Raw genomic sequence first — 18,871 nt, 5'->3', positions numbered from 1 at the left:
AAACATGGCTGAATCCCTGTCGCTTAGTACAAAACCTATGACATGTATACAATGGTTTCCACCGTACTCTCTAACACCTTATTCGATAAAAATTTGTATTTTGGAGTCATAAATGGTTATCCCTTTTGACAGGAACTTTCTATCGCGCTTTCAATCGTCAGATTCACCGCATTGTTGGCAGTTTTACAAGTGTTTCTAGCACGTTGCATCCTGTCGTGGTTTGAAGCGGTCGCACGTGCTTGTTTATAGATGATACTACCCAAAGTTTTCTCCCTGAAAAAAATAATTACTTTGAAACCATGCCTGTAGTAACTAAGCATAAAACAAAGCGCAGCCCTCGGGCGAGAAAATTTTAACGAACTTTTATAACCTGGATAATTTTACGGAAGCGCATTTCACGAGAAACGAATCATTTTCGAAGCTAACAAAGCACGACACGAGATCATTTCCTGAAACAAAGGCATGTTCTACGCAGCTGTTGTTGTATTACATGCAACCAACGTCTCCAAATAATACTCTTCGTTGGAAACACTTAATTAGAACTCTTCCAATAAAACCTATTCCGTAAACTGAATAAACAGGACGAGCTCGTGTTTAGGGCTCGAAACGGAAATCCAAAATCAGTATAAAACTGCGCAGGTATTTGTCTCCGTACATCAATAAAGTTGAGCCTAACATTGTATATGAAAAAGGATTATGAACCGAAATAAAATTAATGTTTTAAATCATCGGAGAATTGGCAATTTTTAAACAGTTGTAGGAGCTTTCTTCCGAAACCGGCGAAATTAAAGCTACTTGAAGTAATGAAAACAAAATTTCGTGTTGTGTTCGTCAACAATAGCGTTTTCTCTCTCAGCTTAACACTTTGGTAGAAGATTTCTATGATAAATGAGAAAAAAAAACTAGAAGTGATGCCCATGCGTCAGATATGCGAACCTCACACTTTTCAATAACGAGCTAAAAATTTGGAAAAATTAATGACATAATACAATCTTCTCTCATAAGGTAAGGTGAGTATTACGAGAAGAATGATTGAGAGTTCTTTGACTTAAGGCCATAATGGCTGCTTATAACCCAAGTTAGCTAAATTAAGGAATTCTCCTAAGCACTATTTTGTTGGAGTAAGGAACATAGTCCTATTTTTGTCACGGTTTGGCGGTTTACTGTAACCTGCACTTCAAGTGCAGTTAAAGGAAATAAGTTTCACATGCCTTTACTATATTGTCTACGATTTGACAGAATAGAAAGGAAAGATTTCGTACTATTTTTGCAAACAATTTACACACAAGCAACAAAATCATTGATGAACTCAGCAAAATGGGCTTAACTTCAGTGATATCCAGGAGAACTACATGAAAGTATTCTTAACAGAGATTACGACCGAGAAAATTGATTTCCGGCAATGTGGCTACTGGGAGAGGTTTATTATCTTGCACGCTCGTTTCGATCGTGGCCGACTGACTGAGAGATGCCTTCGCCCGAATCAGGAATGTCCTTGTTTTGAAAAACGAATCAGTCAGCTGTGAGGGAGAAAGAACCACATAAGCGAAACATGCAACACCTGGCAGGTGGAGAATCATAATCACTCGCAGGGGGGAGATATAGAAAAATAGATTTCCTAGCGAACAAGATTTCTCCGGGTTGATTTGGTCGATAATTGAAAGTAAGAAAAGTTCTGAATAGGAAAATATAAGGGAAAAGAATCACAAAAACCTTGATTTCGTCAATATAAAAAGTGTAATCGCTTGTCGTGGTCACTAAAGAATCCGACTACCAAAACAAACAGAGTTTCTTTGATGAAAGAATAAATTTTCGTCGCGATGTTTCACAATTCTTAGCTTGTATTTTGTTAAGAGAATAAAAGAAGAGCTAGCCTTACTTCCCACGGCTACTAACTTTAATAGAAGATTCTTTTCAATTGATTTTTCCAAAACAAACGGAATTCATGATTATGCCAGGTAGGAGGTAATGAAGAAATATAAACAAAAGTAAAATCAGTAGAAGTGTATGCGTGGAATAAGATTCGATGCTTAACAAGGTAAAATATTTAAAAATATTTCACCATATCATCAAATAAATTTTAAGGCTTGAAAAATGTTATCTCATGATTTCACGCTCACTAAGTAGGATGAACTTCCAAATTCAATTCTCAGTTTCCCCCTCTCAATATCCCCTCTGGACAGCCATTTTGGATCTCTCCTTAGCCTTCAAAATTAAAAACAAACTTCACTCCCACCCACGAAAAAGTGCTAGAAAGCCTATTTTTAAATTTTTTCGGACGAAAATGCTACTTAAGTGATTTGGGAGGGGGAAACGGGAAGAAGAGAGGGAAATCTCCATATCTACGCTTACGTGCCGTGGCCTTCAAACCTTAAGGCGGTTACGTACCGTACTTGAGTTGACAAGAAATGCAACTAAAAACACGAAGATAAGAAATTTGTAGCAACGTTGCAAGTAGATAAAATTAGCCGCCAACTTAAATATTTCATGCTAACATTTGGAAGCTACAAAATTTTAATTATGTAGGAACACGACTTTGAGGCAGTAGGATAATTGCTGAATGAATGCGTGTCGTACAAAATGAAACTTCCTATTAAAGGTAAGAAGCGTAAAATTGCATCGATATTTGCATAAGTCTTGTACTAATGCCTTAGAAATACATATTAAAGCAAGCATATTCTATTGTTAGTGTCACACAGAAATAAGAATTCATTTTACTACGGGCATTTTTCCTCCGCATAAATTGAAAAGTTCATCGAGTGAGTGTCAGAGTGTGCAATAAAAATCAAGTAACCTGTACTCAATCATCTCGTCAACTTGACGTAATAAAGAGGGGAACTTATCCCTGTCTCAAGGACACGCAAACGACAGTCTAAAATTCAAACTCTCTTGCAGGAGTTAAATTAATTTATGAAATATTTTATCGCTTTTTTCATTCTGTTCCCCTCTAAGGTCAAGATGTTGCGTCTTACTGAACACAATGCTGTCACCGTGTAATACAGTCATTATTTCAATTTTCAGTCTCGGTCTCTTCGGCTGGTTTTATTGACTGTTGAATGCTTAAAAGCTAGTAAACTTTAAACAAGTAAAGATCAGAATTATGAAATTTTAAAGCGTTCAAGGATTTTATTTATTGATGTAGAAAGGTAAGCCACAAAGCTACAGAACAAAACAAGATGTTTTATCACTTGAGATTCGCTGGCGAAGAATCTCACGATTAAGGCCTCTTGGAAATGACATAGGCGATACTCGAATCTTTCGAGTTAGTCTCACCTTCCTAATTCAAACTTAAAATTGTGGTGCCCACGACCCCTAATTACCACTACATGATCTGGGCTTCGTCGCGATGAAATGTGAAGGGTTTCGCACTCAGTTCTAGCGCCGAGTAACAGAAGGGCTATGAAGATACCGAAAATATGCCTTACACGGCAACCAAGCCAGCAAAGGTCTCCGAGAAGGTAAGACTTTCATGATCATGAAAGAAGTTCATCTAAAAATTCTGAATTTTCCTTATATCCTGTATTAAATATCTTTTAATAAGAAACTATTGTCACAAAATAATGATCGCGTCTTGTTTCTGTCAGTGTGAAATGAGTCGGATTGTAAATCGTCTGCATTTGTTAATCACAAATTCTGCTCGCGTCAATTTCTGAACTAAAAGTAAATTTTGCACAGAATGCCTGATAATGAAGTGAAAACACCTTGAAAGAAAAATGACGAGGTAATGAAGATCACAATGCTACAGGTCTCATTCGCATTTCAAGAAATTCCATTTTGGATGGCAAGCACAATATTCATCAAGGAATTCTACCTATCCGATTTAAGTGGCAGATCTAGTCAATATGGCGTGTTTTACCAAATAAAATCGGTGATCAATGCTGACTACCTGGTTCGCTTGCTTGGAACAACAGAAAATATCTCTTTCGTTCAAGGGCGAAAGATATCGAGGTTTGTCTGGTAAAAATTGTTCCAATATGGAGTCAGTGTTAAAATTTGAATAAAAGGCTGGCTGCTAGAAAGATATCGCGTACGTACATCAATCAATATCGAAAAACAAAATAAAAAACGCGATGGCTGACAAAATTGTTCAATCTAATGAAAAGTTCTTGAGGGAATATTAAAGTATATCACCTGATGCTTTAGACCAGAAATAGTAAATATTCACAACCACCTGTCACGCTTTAACCTATTCTGAGAAAATTTGAATCATAACAGTATATTACTGCCTCGAGCTTTAAACATGGAAGCTAGAAATAGAGCAAGTTATCAAAACTAGAAAAGCTACATGAAAAATGAATACAGAAAATGGAAAAGAATAGAGCTTTTACATACACTTTACTCTTTGTCAACGCTTGATATTAAAGTAAAAAAGCTATTTTTGAAAATATAAGAGAGTCTTTCAAGTTAGCCCGCTAATGTGATGTTCGTGGAAGCCATTTGGGATTATTCTGTCAATTTCCTAAAACAAATAGTTCCTAATTTCTACCCTTAAGTTGCCGACGAATTAAGATCTCTGTTCAAAAGGACGCACAGAAATTCAGTAAGAGATGGTAGGCTTGAGTAATACCTGTTGTATAAACTAATCGGCCACCAAATAGCAAAGCATAAAGCCACCTGCGTTGCAAAACAACTTCACGTGCTTCCATTTAAAATCTCTGAGTTAGTGTTGCAAATTCATCTCTTTAAATAAGTTTATTTGCCTGTCTCGTTTCGTCCAAAACAACATCATTGTAAAAACTTAGAAGGTATTCCCCTCAGACGTAGTTGAAAACTAGCAGAGCGGTTTTCTTTTGTATCCTTCCGTGGTTTTAGAATTCAAACAATAGTGAATCTCAAAAGTTGATCAATATTTCTAAGTATTGCACATGTTTCAAAAACAGGTCGTGATGAAGGTCTCAGTCGATATGACACAGCGAACAGATGTACCCTTTGCGCTGAAAATTTTTAAACAACTACCAGGAATTTAAGTAGTTAGGAAATTCCACATGATGTCGGAATGCATACGTTTAAATGAATAAATCTTCATTGCAACGATTTTACTCAAATTGCGCTCAGCCTAATCCAGTTTCACTGATTGCAAGCTTTTACTTCGACAAACCGTTTCTATTCAACGTTGAAGTAGCAGTATAGGACATAGAGCCTAATTTATCTCTCTTTTTCAATAATATCGACTCGTTTTTTAACGTCATTTTGTCTCCTTTCCTCACGTCGTCAAAAGTAAGTTTCGCATCAATTCGGCAAAACTCGACGTGCGTAATGACACACTAAAAAGTATCATTAAACATCGTCTTTCATTGGTGGTCAAACTTTCTTCATAAGAACAAATCACACTAAACCAGAAAATCAATGAGTTGGGCCCGCTACACGTTTTGAATCGAAAGCGTTTCCAACAGAATATGAAAAGCTTAACTTTGAAGTTCCATAATATGTATTTGACAGATACACTTAAAATATAGAGAGGGCAAGGAAAGCTGCATTTTGATTTGTCTGCATCGATATATCGATATATTCTTGGCGTACATTTCCGTCGTACTGGTTTCAGAGGCTAAAGAATATTCCTTTCACCCTTCCTGAATAATCTTAATCTCGCTTTCTTTTATTTTTTTTATGCGGTTTTATCAGACAATAAGCGATGCTTAGAGTTATGCAAATAGCAAGCCTTGTGTCATTCATATGTTGCAGAACTGATATGTACCATGTTCGGTATACATAAACTCTTCTTTGCATCGTCTTTGGGCAAACATGTGCAGTTGAATTTCAGTTATTCTGGACAAGGCTAGCAAAATCCTCTACCGAAATCAGATGAAATAACTCATTTTAATCTTGGTTGTCTCTAACATTAATTTATGACCTAAATATGAGAAATGAGGAGCGACAAAAGGCTTTTGACAGATCAGTGTATCAATTGGAGGTCTCTATGATCACAATCTTTGAAAGAATTGTTTCGGGACACTTCTTGAAAATAGCACTTGTGAAATAGGAATGTACTTTAAATCTAAAACACCGTGTTCACTTTGCTAGTTTTCCTGCCCCCCCAACCTCCCTCCCCTCCCCCCCACCCCACACCCCAGTTACAATCTTCGTCCACGCGCATAGTATTGAATAAAAGTTAAGGTATGAAGGGGAGAGGTGTATATGGGAGACTTTTCATTTTGTTGTTGCTTTTAATCGTAAAAAAGGAGTTGTCCCAAACAGTTTGAAAAACGTAGGCGGCATTTTTCAATATTTTTTTTAAAAGTAACATTCATGTTAAGTGAAACTACTAAATCGCATAAAAATTATTTGACCCACTAATTGCAACTTCAAAACTAACTTCTTATTCTTCTGCATTTCTCACTCTAGCTCTTTAACATCTAAAGTTTCCCCTTCTTACATTAAAAAGGGTTCTATAGAATTAAAAATTGATTGTCATGCACAGCTGGTGAACTAAGCTTTCTATACTTCATTGAGCTGTGAATACAAATATCAGTGATAACAGGTAATAATGATAATATTAATTTTAAAGAATTTCGCCTAAAACAAGAAGAAAACTGCATCTGACGTACAAAACATTCTTAAAACATGTATCAAAAATCTCAAGAAAACACTCCTTAGAGAAAAGATTTTAATCCCAAGCATATATTACATATATGCATATATTACATATATGCATATATTACACAAGACTGAAAAGAAAGCCACAAGATTGAAAAGAAATTGCTCTGAAGAAGTATTTTTTGCCGAGAGAACAGCTGAGTACAAAGAGTACCTAGTTAACCAGGGTTACCCTTCTAAATTAGTTTCTAAACAATTCTCCAAAGCCTCCGCCATCCCTAGACATAATTTACTCAGGACTCGTGGAAAAGAAGCGAAAAAACTATTTCCATTTGTTACTACATTTAATCCTAACTTGCCCGACGTAGGCAACATAATCAGAAAGCATTTGTTTACTTTGCAATCTAACCCCAAACTGAAAGAACTTTTTCCTCGAAGTTCTATCATACCATCTTTTCGTCGATCGAAAAATCTCAAAGAATTGTTAGCACCATCTCGTTTTAGAACTGCCAGCGAGAGACAAACCATTCCTCATAACAATGGCTGCTTTAAATGCGATAGGAAAAGATGCGACCTCTGTCAGAATTTCTTTGTTGAATCTAAATCATTTCTCAGCTTTCAGACGGGCAAAAATTATACCATTCACTCTAGACTTTCCTGTGACTCTAAAAATGTGATTTACTTGGCTTCCTGTAAGAAATGTCGCCTGCAATACGTGGGATCTACTACCACCGACTTTAAAGTGAGATTTCGAAATCACAAATCTACTATGCTCACAAACAAAACAACTTGTGAAGTAGCGATACACTTCAACAAAACCCCACACACCCTGGACGATTTTTCGTTCCAATGCATTGATCGGTACAGGCCCCTAGTGGCTCTGCAGAGATCGATAGGCTGTTAATCACAAAAGAGGCTTATTGGAGTGCTCAGTTGTTCCCTTTGGCACCCCATGGTTTGAATAAAAGAAAGAAATTTCATTCAAAAAATAGAATTTACTATAATTAATTTTCCATCTTAAATTAGGCGCTACTAATTGATCATTCAAAGGTCCTTTTCTTGGATTTTGTCGGCCCTTTAGGTGCGGATTGGACTCAGTGGCCCTGCCAAGGGATCTTATTATGATTAGTATCATGGGCCCCTCCAGGGATTTTGTAGCTAATTTGCCATTTCGGGCTCCAAAGGCCTTGTTTTGGGATTTTGTTACGGTATACAGTTGTAGTAAAAAGTGGGCCTTCCCCTTTTTAATGCTCGCCGCATTGCTTCTTTGCAATTGGTTACGCCACTTATATTAACATATTTAGTATTCTTATCTCTTAGTTTTTAGGGTTTGTTCCTTGTATTTTTTCCATTGCTTTCTTTATAATTAGGTTTTTTGTTTTTTAGCACCAGTTCATTAGTCGTTATCTGTAATTACGTAATCATTAGCACTTCGATCCTATTTAATGCTCTTTTTTTTATTTCAAAAGTTGTAAATAACTGAAGAAGGTCTCTGACCGAAACGTTTTTTATTAAAATTTTTTATATTTTTTACGTCAGAAGTTGTCCATCCTCGCAATTTTTTAAACTTTCTACCTTCATGTTGGCTGTGAGGTTTGGACTGCGAATCTTTATTGATCCTCCTGGCGCGGTGCACCTTTGTTGGCCGGAGAGTTTCATTAACGACTTGCGATATATATTTTAGATATATATATATAAAATTATGCTTCAAGATCTAGGTTACTTGAACTTTTACTGCAACTCTGAGTTTCATGCCTCTTGCGAAGCAATCGTCAGGCAACTGCCAGAAATAGCGGTTACAATCCACCGAAATTTAAAAGACAGAACAATGTGTACATGCGCGCGCTATATACTAAACGCGCTATCGTAACGTTACGTTCTTTAACAGGAATTTCCTGACATGTCTGCAACATGATGTCAGCTCATTTTTTTTTGGTTAAACTTGTTCTTACTCCAGTGTAGCTAAGAGATGCAATTTGTGTTTGTGGGAAAAATATTTTATCATTTGTAAACCTCAAATGGGAAGTTTAAACAAAAGAAATGAGCTGACGTCAAGTTGCAGACATGTCAGGAAATTTCTGTTAAGCCCTGGTCAAACGGCGCATGATAGTCGATGATAGTTGAAGCGCGCGCTTTCGTTTGACCACCTACTATCATGCACTATCATCGACTATCACCAACTATCATTCATTTTGAGCTTGTTCAAATTCTTCATGATAGTCGATGATAGTTTTTCTCGTTTGACCACGCGTATGATAGTTAATAATAGTTTTTGGTTAGCTGTTTTCCTCGAAAATCGGCGGACTCGTTTAAAATGGTCGCTAAAAGTTCCTCGCGAGGCTCAGCTTTAGCTTCAAAAATTCGTTTTTATACGTAAGATAATAATAATGAGAAAGAAAATATTGAAAACCAAGGATCTGGAGAAAGCGTCAACTCGCAGGAATTCGAAGAGACACCGCCGAAAAAACACCGTTTCACTAAACGTTCGACGGCGAGATGGAGTAATGACCTGATGTTACGTCTAATAGACGTACATTCCTCAAAAAAATCGATTACTATTAACTGAAGCAAGCTGCCGCCCTCTTTCGTTGTAAATTCATACTTCAACTAGTTTGTTTGTCTCACGCGAAGCATTTTACGCGGAAAGAGCCTGCAACTAGCTGCTCGCGTGACTTTGCTCGCGCGACTGCCGGTGAACTATCATCAACTATCACGAACTTTTTTGGCCGTTTGACCATGCGAATGATAGTCAACAATTGCTTCACGCTTTAGCGTGCACTATCGAGTTATGGAGCACGCGGGAAGTTTGGAGAGCACGAAGGAAGCGTAAGAGTTGCCCGAGGCGATAGCCGAGGGCAACTCTAGCTTCTTGAGTGCTCTCCAAACTTCCCGCGTGCTCCATAACTCGATAGTGCACAGCTGAAAGCATGAACCAATTGTTTTAGAACATAGCCGGTGGAATTGTGCATCAAATCCGACGCGAAAAACGGACAACAATATCAGTTGAAGCGAATCGTGAGGGCGCTGATGCCGAGTATCCTTTTCCTATGTTTTTCTCTTTTTCTGCCTCATTTAAGAACTCTAGCCCAAGGGAAAAGGTCGAAACATTGTCTTCGTTTTCGGACTAGTAGGCCGAGTTTCTGTTTGTATCTATTATTGTCGCGTAATATATTATTATTTTTCCCCGCGCTAACAATGGCCGCTCGCGCGAAAAAAAAATTTCTGGCAAAGTCGGATTTGCTGACGCTATCAGCGTGCACTATCGGGACTTTGAGCAGGCTTGCGTATAATGAATTTGATTGCGCGACTCTGCTAGCTATGTTCTAATTAACAATTGGTTCATGCTTTAGCGTGCACTATCGAGTTATGGAGCACGCGGGAAGTTTGGAGAGCACGAAGGAAGCGTAAGAGTTGCCCGAGGCGATAGCCGAGGGAAACTCTAGCTTCTTGAGTGCTCTCCAAACTTCCCACGTGCTCCATAACTCGATAGTGCACAGCTGAAAGCATGAACCAATTGTTTTAGAACATAGCCGGTGGAATTGTGCATCAAATCCGACGCGAAAAACGGACAACAATATCAGTTGAAGCGAATCGTGACGGCGCTGTTTCCGAGTCTCCTTTTCCTTTGTTTTTCTCTCTTTCTGCCTCATTTAAGAGCTCTAGCCCAAGGGAAAAGGTCGAAACATTGTCTTCGTTTTCGGACTAGTAGACCGAGTTTCTGTTTGTATCCATTATTGTCGCGAAATGTATTATTTTTCCCCGCGCTAACAATGGCCGCTCGCGCGAAAAAAAAATTTCTGGCGAAGTCGGATTTGCTGACGCTATCAGCGTGCACTATCGGGATTTTGAGCACGCTCACGTATAATGAATTTAATTGCGCGACTCTGCTAGCTATTGTCTAATTGGTGATAGTTGATGATAGTTTGAAGAGAATCAACTATCATCGACTATCATGCGCCGTTTGACCAAGGCTTTAAAGAACGTAACGTTACGATAGCGCGTGTAGTATATTGCGCGCGCATGTACACATTGTTCTGTCTTTTAAATTTCGGTGAATTGTAACCGTTAATTCTGGCAGTTGCCTGACGATTGCTTCGCAAGAGGCATGAAACTCAGAGTTGCAGTAAAAGTTCAAGTAACCTAGATCTTGAAGTATAATTATCCACAGCTCTAGCCCTGCTATCGAGCACTTTTTAGTAGATGATGATCTCATTCCGCTATTTTGGTTATATTTAACAATTATTCGCCGAAGGCGAGGTGAATATCGTCGAATAATCCCCGAGGGGATTATTCGACAATATTAACCGAACCTGAGGCGAAGAATTGTCTTAGTATAATTTCAGAGCTGAACAACAGAGAAATCTCTAAAATCATAACATTTTAGTAACATTTATTAACATTTTAGTTTAACATTTTATATAAACCGCGCGGAGCGGTTTATATAGCGTCATATAAGGAACCGCTCGACCAATCAGATTGCTGGAAACTCTTTGTTCAGCTCTGAAATTATACTAAATAAATATATATATATATATATATATATATAAGCGAAATAGGCAACGTAGGATCCAGGACAGTGCTCGACAATGAAGGAGCAATTACAGTAGCAAATGGACTACTCAAGTTACGCACATATGGATTTTAATACAGCCTGTTTCGCAGACCAACAAAAGTTGATCCACTCATCAGTCAAACTCCATACACACTGAGGCATCGTGAGGTATCGTGACGTGCAAGAAATGTCGCCTACAATACATTGGTTCCACAATAAATGACTTTAGAGTTAGATTTCGCAACCACAAGTCTGCTGTGGTCACTAAGAAAAAGACCTGTGAAGTAGCGGTACATTTTAACAAAACACCACATGATTTAAGCGATTTCTCATTCCAATGCATTGATCAAGTGCAGGCGACAGTAAACAATTCAGGTAACATCGAGAAACTTGTAATTACCAAAGAAGCATATTGGAGCGCACAGTTGTTCTCTCTGGCACCCTTCGGCTTGAATAAGCGCCAGGAATTTCACTCCAAAAAAAGAATAAACTATAATTAATGCGGAGAATTTTTTCAAATTGGGCGGGCATCAAAGGTCCCAGTCTCAGCGTTGATTGGGAATTTTAGTACAATTCTCGCCTTTCAAGTCAACGCTGGTTCCTTAACATTTTCAGTGGATTCGACAATTTTTCCATTTCTTTTTATTGTGATAATTTTTCGCGTAGTAATTACTGTGTTTGTTTATATGTGTCATCACGCCCCATATAAATCTATTTAAGGAATTTGTAAGTCATTGTATTACAACTGATGAAGGTCTCGGACCGAAACGTATTTTATTAAACTTTCTTAGACTTTTTATTTGAGTATATGTCTTTCTTAGCTCCAAGTTGTCCGTGCTCGTGTACTACAATATTTTTCTTACTATTTTTCGAGGTTTGGACTGTGAATCCCTTTGGATTCAAATCCCGCTCAGGGCAAATTTTCTTTTCAAACATTTATTCTATTTAAGTATGATTATTTGGGGTGTACAGGGTCAGGGTTTCCCTTGTATACAGAATATATATATATGTATATAATGTGTAGTAGGAAGAAAAAAACAACTACATATACATCCCTACAGACCTGTTTCATGTTTGCCCACTCATCAGTGTCCACATAATACCCGCTCTACTATTTGTATCGAGCACTGTTTCATGGACACCAAGTTTCATCCCCCTATATTTTTCCCTACACTTTATATTACACACACACACACACACATATATATATATATATGTGTGTGTGTGTGTAATATAAAGTGTAGGGAAAAATATATGTAATATTTAACAATTATTCGCCTCAGGTTCGGTGAATATCGTCGAATAATCCCAGAGACGAAGTCGAGGGGATTATTCGACAATATTAACTGAAGCTGAGGCGAATAATTGTTTTAGTATAATTTCAGAGCTGAATAACAGAGAAATTTCTAAGATCATAACAGCTTAGTAACATTTTTATTTAACATTTTATTTTAACATTTTATATAAACCGCGTGGAGCGGTTTATATAGCGTCATATAAGGAACCGCTCGACCAATCAGATCGCTGGAAACTCTTTGCTCAACTCTGAAATTATACTAAATAAATATATGTAGGGAAAAATACATGTAATATATATATTACATATAGTACAAAGGAAAATTTGAATCGATGTTGAATGAAAGTTTAAACCGATTTAAACTTGATTCATCACGCTTTCAACAAGCTTTCAAAATTTTTTACGTTTTCAACAATGTTGGACGACCTGTTTAAACGCACCGAACATTTGTTTTAAAAAAGTGTTGGATGTACATTGAAGCAAATGTTGAAACCGTTTAAACGGGCCTTAACCTCGAGCTTATCAGCTATTAAATCGACGTCGTGGCTGAGGAATATATATATATATAGTGCGCCTGTGCTGATATATAGGCAGTGCGTCGAAAGGTTGTCCAAGAAACGCGCCATTATCATGATAATATGCGCAACAAAATCAAATGGCCTTAGGTCAAATAGGGGAAAGTTGTTTCATGAAGATGATATTGGTTAATGTATTCACGAATTCTACTCCCCTCTACTAGAATAACCAGGTAACACCGTGTCGTTGGTCAAGCAACAGTACACACCAGTTCCACATAAAGCCATCTAAAGTTGTATTTTATGGTTCATCTTCCTTTCTTTCAGTTGGTCTTTGCTACTATTTTTGGTTAATTTGGTGTTCCGACACAATATAAATGCGTTCCATATTACCTCATGTAAGGGATAATAGCCATGAGCCTAAAAATAAATTTTTGCGAAATTTTGATTGTCGAAGCTAAGAAAGTATCATTCATTGTCATATTGAAAACGAAACCTCGTTAAAATTAACTTTCAACGCACTTTAAAACACGCCTACTACAAAACTAGTTTCGTGTTTTAAAGTGCGTTGAAAGTTAATTTTACTGAGGTTTTGTTTTCAATATGATAAAAATAAACTACAACTTTTGAAATAAGACCTAGATAGGGGTTTCAGTCCCTTAGAATAACGTTCGCTCTGACGAAGGGCTAACGCCCGAAACGTCAGCTTTTTAACTCTTTACGGTGGCAAATTTACAATTTCAACTTAGTTGATACAACCAAATTACCTTAGAATAACGGTTTCTCTCTCTCTTTCTTCACTCTCTCTTTTGATAGTGCACGATGATCAAAAGTCCTTCAGTAAAAATTCACACCTATGAGGCAAGGACACAGATCACTTGTCTGTCGGCACTAAACCACATGCGAACTTAAGGCGAGCTAAAACTTGCCCGACCTGCATACTGCTAAAATTTCTGTTCCCAAGTCTTACAATTAGACAACAGCTCAAGTTACAACAAGTTTCTGTATCTTAGAGGCAAAGTATCAGGTATACCGGTGCGGGATCGAATGGTAACGAATCATATTCAACCAATGTTTCGGGGAACGATACTAACCTACGAACACTCGTGATCACATCAAAAGTAAAACTTTATTTCTGTGCTGATCATTTGTAATTATTTGTAATCATTTAAAAAGCATGCAAAAGCAGAATTAGCGAAGAAATAGGATACTGGTATCTCAACATATAACTATAGAATATTTTATAGTGTTAGTTGTTATGATTGTTATTTTAGTAGTACTAGAGTAATTTTAAGTTATTTCTATATCAAGTGCAAGTAAGTTATTATATTTTATATCATTAGTCATATTTATGTTATATATACGCATATTATAATTATAATTATTTTGGACGTTGGCGAACTGACATATAAGCGTTGGCGAACTGACATGTAAGCGTTGGCGAACTGACATTAGAAGTTGGCGAATCGACCTCATACATTGGCGAAGTGTTCGTTGGCGAAGTGTTCGTTGGCGAAGTGTTCGTTGGCGAAGTGTTCGTTGGCGAAGTGACACGTTCGCGAAACGACCTGTTACCGTGTTGGTCGACAAACCACCGACACGCAACATATTCATCCGCTGACAAACTAAAATCGTATCGGCCCTCCTAAAGTTCATTCGAACTATTTGACCAATTTCACTAATTTCAGCCAAAGTACGGAGACAATTATTTGTAGAATGACTAAAAGTATCGGAATTTTCTAAAAGCCCCTTCACGAATACGATGCTATTTATCCATCGATTTTGAAAAGGTGGCGTTCAACAAGTACATAACAGCCAAGACGGTCACCAATCAAAAACACTATTAATAAAGGCTGATAGTTTCGAAAGAAACTGTTTGGGGCTGCGTCGGTGGGAGTAACGAAATAATTTGGATATATCAACAAAGTTGAAATGGTAAATTGGCCACCGTAATGATTACAAAAGCTGACGTTTCGAGCGTTAGCCCTTCGTCGGAGCGAAGGGCTAACGCTCGAAACGTCAGCTTTTGTAATCATTACGGTGGCCAATTTACCATTTCAACTTTGTTGATATATCCAAATTATTAAAAAACACTATTAGTTTGAGCTCAGTCAAATAAACTCGTTGACCTCTGAATTAAAGGAATGATCAGCACGATTACTCAGGGGATTTAAAAGATGCACATGCTCTGATCTCTTGACTCTACATACTATCTTCCCGAATTAATCTCTCTTGACGAGGTGATCTCATTTCCGTAGCGTCACAAGAAAAGGGTTTCTAAAAATCGCGGTTCAGTTTGAAGTTAGAAAAGAACAAATTGGAGTAACTTTGATAATCATATGAATAATGATACTAAACAACTGTACTCTAATTTCAGAATGGTAATAAGTTCACCATGGAAGGAGATCCTATTCACCTTAGTTTTGCATGTGATTCGTATAATTAAGGGGACTCTGATTCCCTTTCACTCTAATGTTTATCGCTCATCTTTGGTTTAGATAGATAGGTTTGCAAAAAAGTTCAAGAGCCTTTTTGATAACTTGCCAAAACAGTTTTTGAGTTACTGGAAGGAAAATATCTCTTTCTCCTGGCGTTTAGAAGGTTAACAGGTTTACATATAAAATGCTACTTTCATCATTATCACTGCAAAGTCCACAGCATTGGGGAAAACTAACTTAACGTTTTATAAACAAATTATTTCTCCCTCGGAATATGGTTTACCAGTTAACGACATTTTTCTGGATTCGCAAGAAAAAAATTCTTTGATGAAATGGGTGCTAAAGAAATAAAATAGAACACCATTTATGGTTTCCCTATTAAAAAATTCTCTCATTTCGTCGTATTCGCTTAGTCTCAGCCATTCATATCTGTCATTCCAAAGGATATACGAGAGCCTAGGTTCTTAAACCGCCTATTTTTCATGATACTATTTTCTATATTTTTCCATCTTCTATTTTACGATAACATTTTAACCAACGGGAGTCTGTCAGTCTATATTGAGTTAAATAAGAATTCGCTGCAAATGAATTTGCTAAACGCTTAGTTAAGGGCGTGGCTATTGCTAATTAGTATATACACACTCAGGGATCTTGGCGTTTCAAGCAATCTGATTGGTTCGCTATCTCGGGCTAATCACCTCCGAGCGAGTGGATAATGTGAAAAACAAAATGGCGGGCGTAAACTCGCGTTTCGCTAAAGTTTCAGAAGCAGAAATTGCCTTTAAATGGCTTCCTTTTAATTTTGTCGAGATCACTTCGTGTGTATATACTAAAACAATTATTCTTTTCAATTTCGGTGAATAGTGGCTTTCGGGAATATTTACCTCGCCGCTTCGCGGCTCGGTAAACATTTAGCCACTATTCACCTCGATTTCAAAGAATAATTGTTAATTATTACACGACTCGGGTAGTCAGAGGCCCAATAACTAAAATCAACCAATCAAAAGGCTTTATTGCCGGTCCAATATTCTCTAAGTATTGGACCGGGCACTGTCCCGAATGGTCACGAATGATACCACAGTTGTATCCCTTTGAACTTCAGACGCATAATAATTCTCTTATTAACCAAGCTTGCTCGGGACCGTACTGAAAATTTATCGGCCCTCGGTCTTTTTTGTACGGACCTCGCTGCGCTCGGTCCGTACTGTCAAGACCTCGGGCCGATATTCTCCCAGTACGGCCCTCGCGCTTGGTTAATAAGATATATTTATTGCTATTGTTCACTTTATTTTACCCTGGGATTTACTTTACGCATCCAACCGTTTGATTGACAGCAACTGAAATCTACAAGAGACTCGTGTATTCCCAAAGCTCAATCTGCTGACCAATCACAGCATTTTGAATCAGCATTGATACTCCAAGGGGTTAAGGATCAAGTATAAACAATCCAGTGAACAGAGTACAATGAGGCATATACTTAAAATTACAGAATAGCCGTCAAGACAATTACATTTTTTTGTTTCAGATTTAAACTCAAATATAATAATGATAATGTTAATGTATCTTTGTTTTGTTTTGATTTTTTTTTTAGGTCCCGTGATACTTCCGATTTCTACAATTTTGATGAAGTATGGACTTCATTAATTTGTACCAGACTTGATCAATCAAGTAAAGAGCCTTGTGGATCAAAGACACTTGTTCTAAATGATCTCAAACTGTTTTCAAAATCCCGTTATTCTTACAGGAAAACGAATATTGCCGCAAACTGGGGTAGAGAGAGGTAACTTTTCGTCAGCGATGTCAATGAAGATCTATTCCCGAAACATCTCATACAATCCTCTTGTTAGGTGTTAATCGTTAAAACTTGTTCAGCGTATCGAAAACAAAAATGTAAGTGGAAGAGAGAGGAATAAACCAAATTTTGTTTTAAGTAAACCTTTACAGAGGAGGTAAGAATCGGTTAGAGTGATATCAAAACAATGAAAAATAAAAGAAGGACGTAGAAGGGTAAAAAAAAGAGGAGGTGCAGTGACTCAAGTGATTCTAACGAATAACCAAAACCTCTATGAACTAGCATTGTGACTTCTTTAAATACCTTCGGGACAATGAAACGTTAACCCCAAATAGAGATGCCTTTCCGATGAAGGTAACCTATACAAAGGTTAATGGGACGTTTTTCTATTCGGAACACTTTGTACCTTTAAATGGAGACGTTCCCTGAATGAGGACGTTTTACTGTAACCAAAGGACGCATTTCTCGGCTAGACAAAGATACGGATAGAACTCTGTGTGGTGTAGTCTCAATTTGGCAATATCGAAGTAAATCATTGTAATAACTGGTGTTACTAACATTTCTAACAAAAACGAAAGGGTTACCTCTTTTATTCACATAGCATCTTTGCCAGCCAAACCCAAGTTATCTCAGAGCCCTTTATCTTTAACTAATGCAATCTGAAAATGATATCTTTTTTTCGAAAATGATATCTTTGTTTTGAAAATCTAAATTTGTAAGACTTTGAATACGAAAAAGCCTAGCTATAACTAACAACTTTGAACAAAGCACTTGTCTATCTTTGCAGTGCAGAAATACGAAAGTTCTTCTCCATAACTTAATCACAAATCAGTTTTAAGGTTAAGAAAATTGACGCACCCCATCGATTTTGAAAACTGTGTCAGACCTCATGCTCAGTGGAATTATGTAACTCTAGGATGCTTGTTACTTTCATGGAAAAACGGGAAGTTTTGGATCTTTCCCTCCTACTTAACCGTGAAGTTAAGTTAATCTTAGAAATATAAGTAATTTCCTACTGATCGTTGCCCTGGAAATCATGAGTATCTGATATCTAACAGCTACGAACTAACCGCAGTATTCAAACACGTTTGTAATTATCGAGTGAAAGAAAACGTTTGGTATTTTTATGAAATTTTTGCTTTATTTTTAGTTTTTTGTTCTAATGGAATATGTTAATTGCCACCAATTGCAATTGTACGTTTATCAATTTGACTTTTTGTTGTTGTAATATCAGCTGCATGGTCTTATCTTCCTCAAGATATTCTTACACCCTTTAAATGAAATAGTAATCGCTCCGAAATGGTTACCAGAAGAAATTTCAACTTAAAAAAGAATTATTTTGAATCTTGGGTTCTACCTTAAGAAAAGAAACTATTATTTTTCTTTAAGGTGGCTACAAACACGTATCCGAATGAATGATCAACGAAAATCTAAACATTTTCGGCGAAATTAATGTATAGTTTCGATCATGAGAAAAGTTTAAGAAACCCCGCTATGGGGAATTCCCGTTACCGTATTTCTACTTCATTACTAAAGAAAGTTTCCAAACACGGAAATTAGTGGTTGATTTAGATAGTCGCATTTAAAGTCAACATTATTATCACAAACTGATACAGCCGATCAAAACTTCCGAAACAGGCAACCATGTATGTAAACTTCAGTTCTCAGAAGTGTTAATATTCTAGTATCCTGTTATCCGCTCTACGTTGCCTTTAGAAAGTGCATAGTAAAAGTTTTTCACGC

General features: G+C 37.1%; 2 long non-coding RNA genes across 2 annotated transcripts in view; one reads left to right on the top strand and one right to left on the bottom strand.

Annotated features, from left to right (window-relative positions):
• LOC111322300 (uncharacterized) overlaps positions 1-18,871 on the bottom strand; it is a 35,609-nt gene that overhangs the window by 15,292 nt on the left and 1,446 nt on the right. The gene's annotated exons all lie outside the window — the stretch shown is intronic.
• LOC148723617 (uncharacterized) lies at positions 3,017-17,271 on the top strand. The gene is made up of 2 exons (XR_015991518.1): positions 3,017-3,458; positions 16,928-17,271. It is a non-coding gene; the product is annotated as an uncharacterized LOC148723617 (long non-coding RNA).

Source organism: Stylophora pistillata, chromosome 9 (genome assembly GCF_964205215.1).
Source record: "Stylophora pistillata chromosome 9, jaStyPist1.2, whole genome shotgun sequence".
NCBI lineage: Eukaryota > Metazoa > Cnidaria > Anthozoa > Scleractinia > Pocilloporidae > Stylophora > Stylophora pistillata.
The sequence above is the reverse complement of the archived record's forward strand: the minus strand, read 5'-3'. Positions and strand labels throughout refer to the sequence as shown.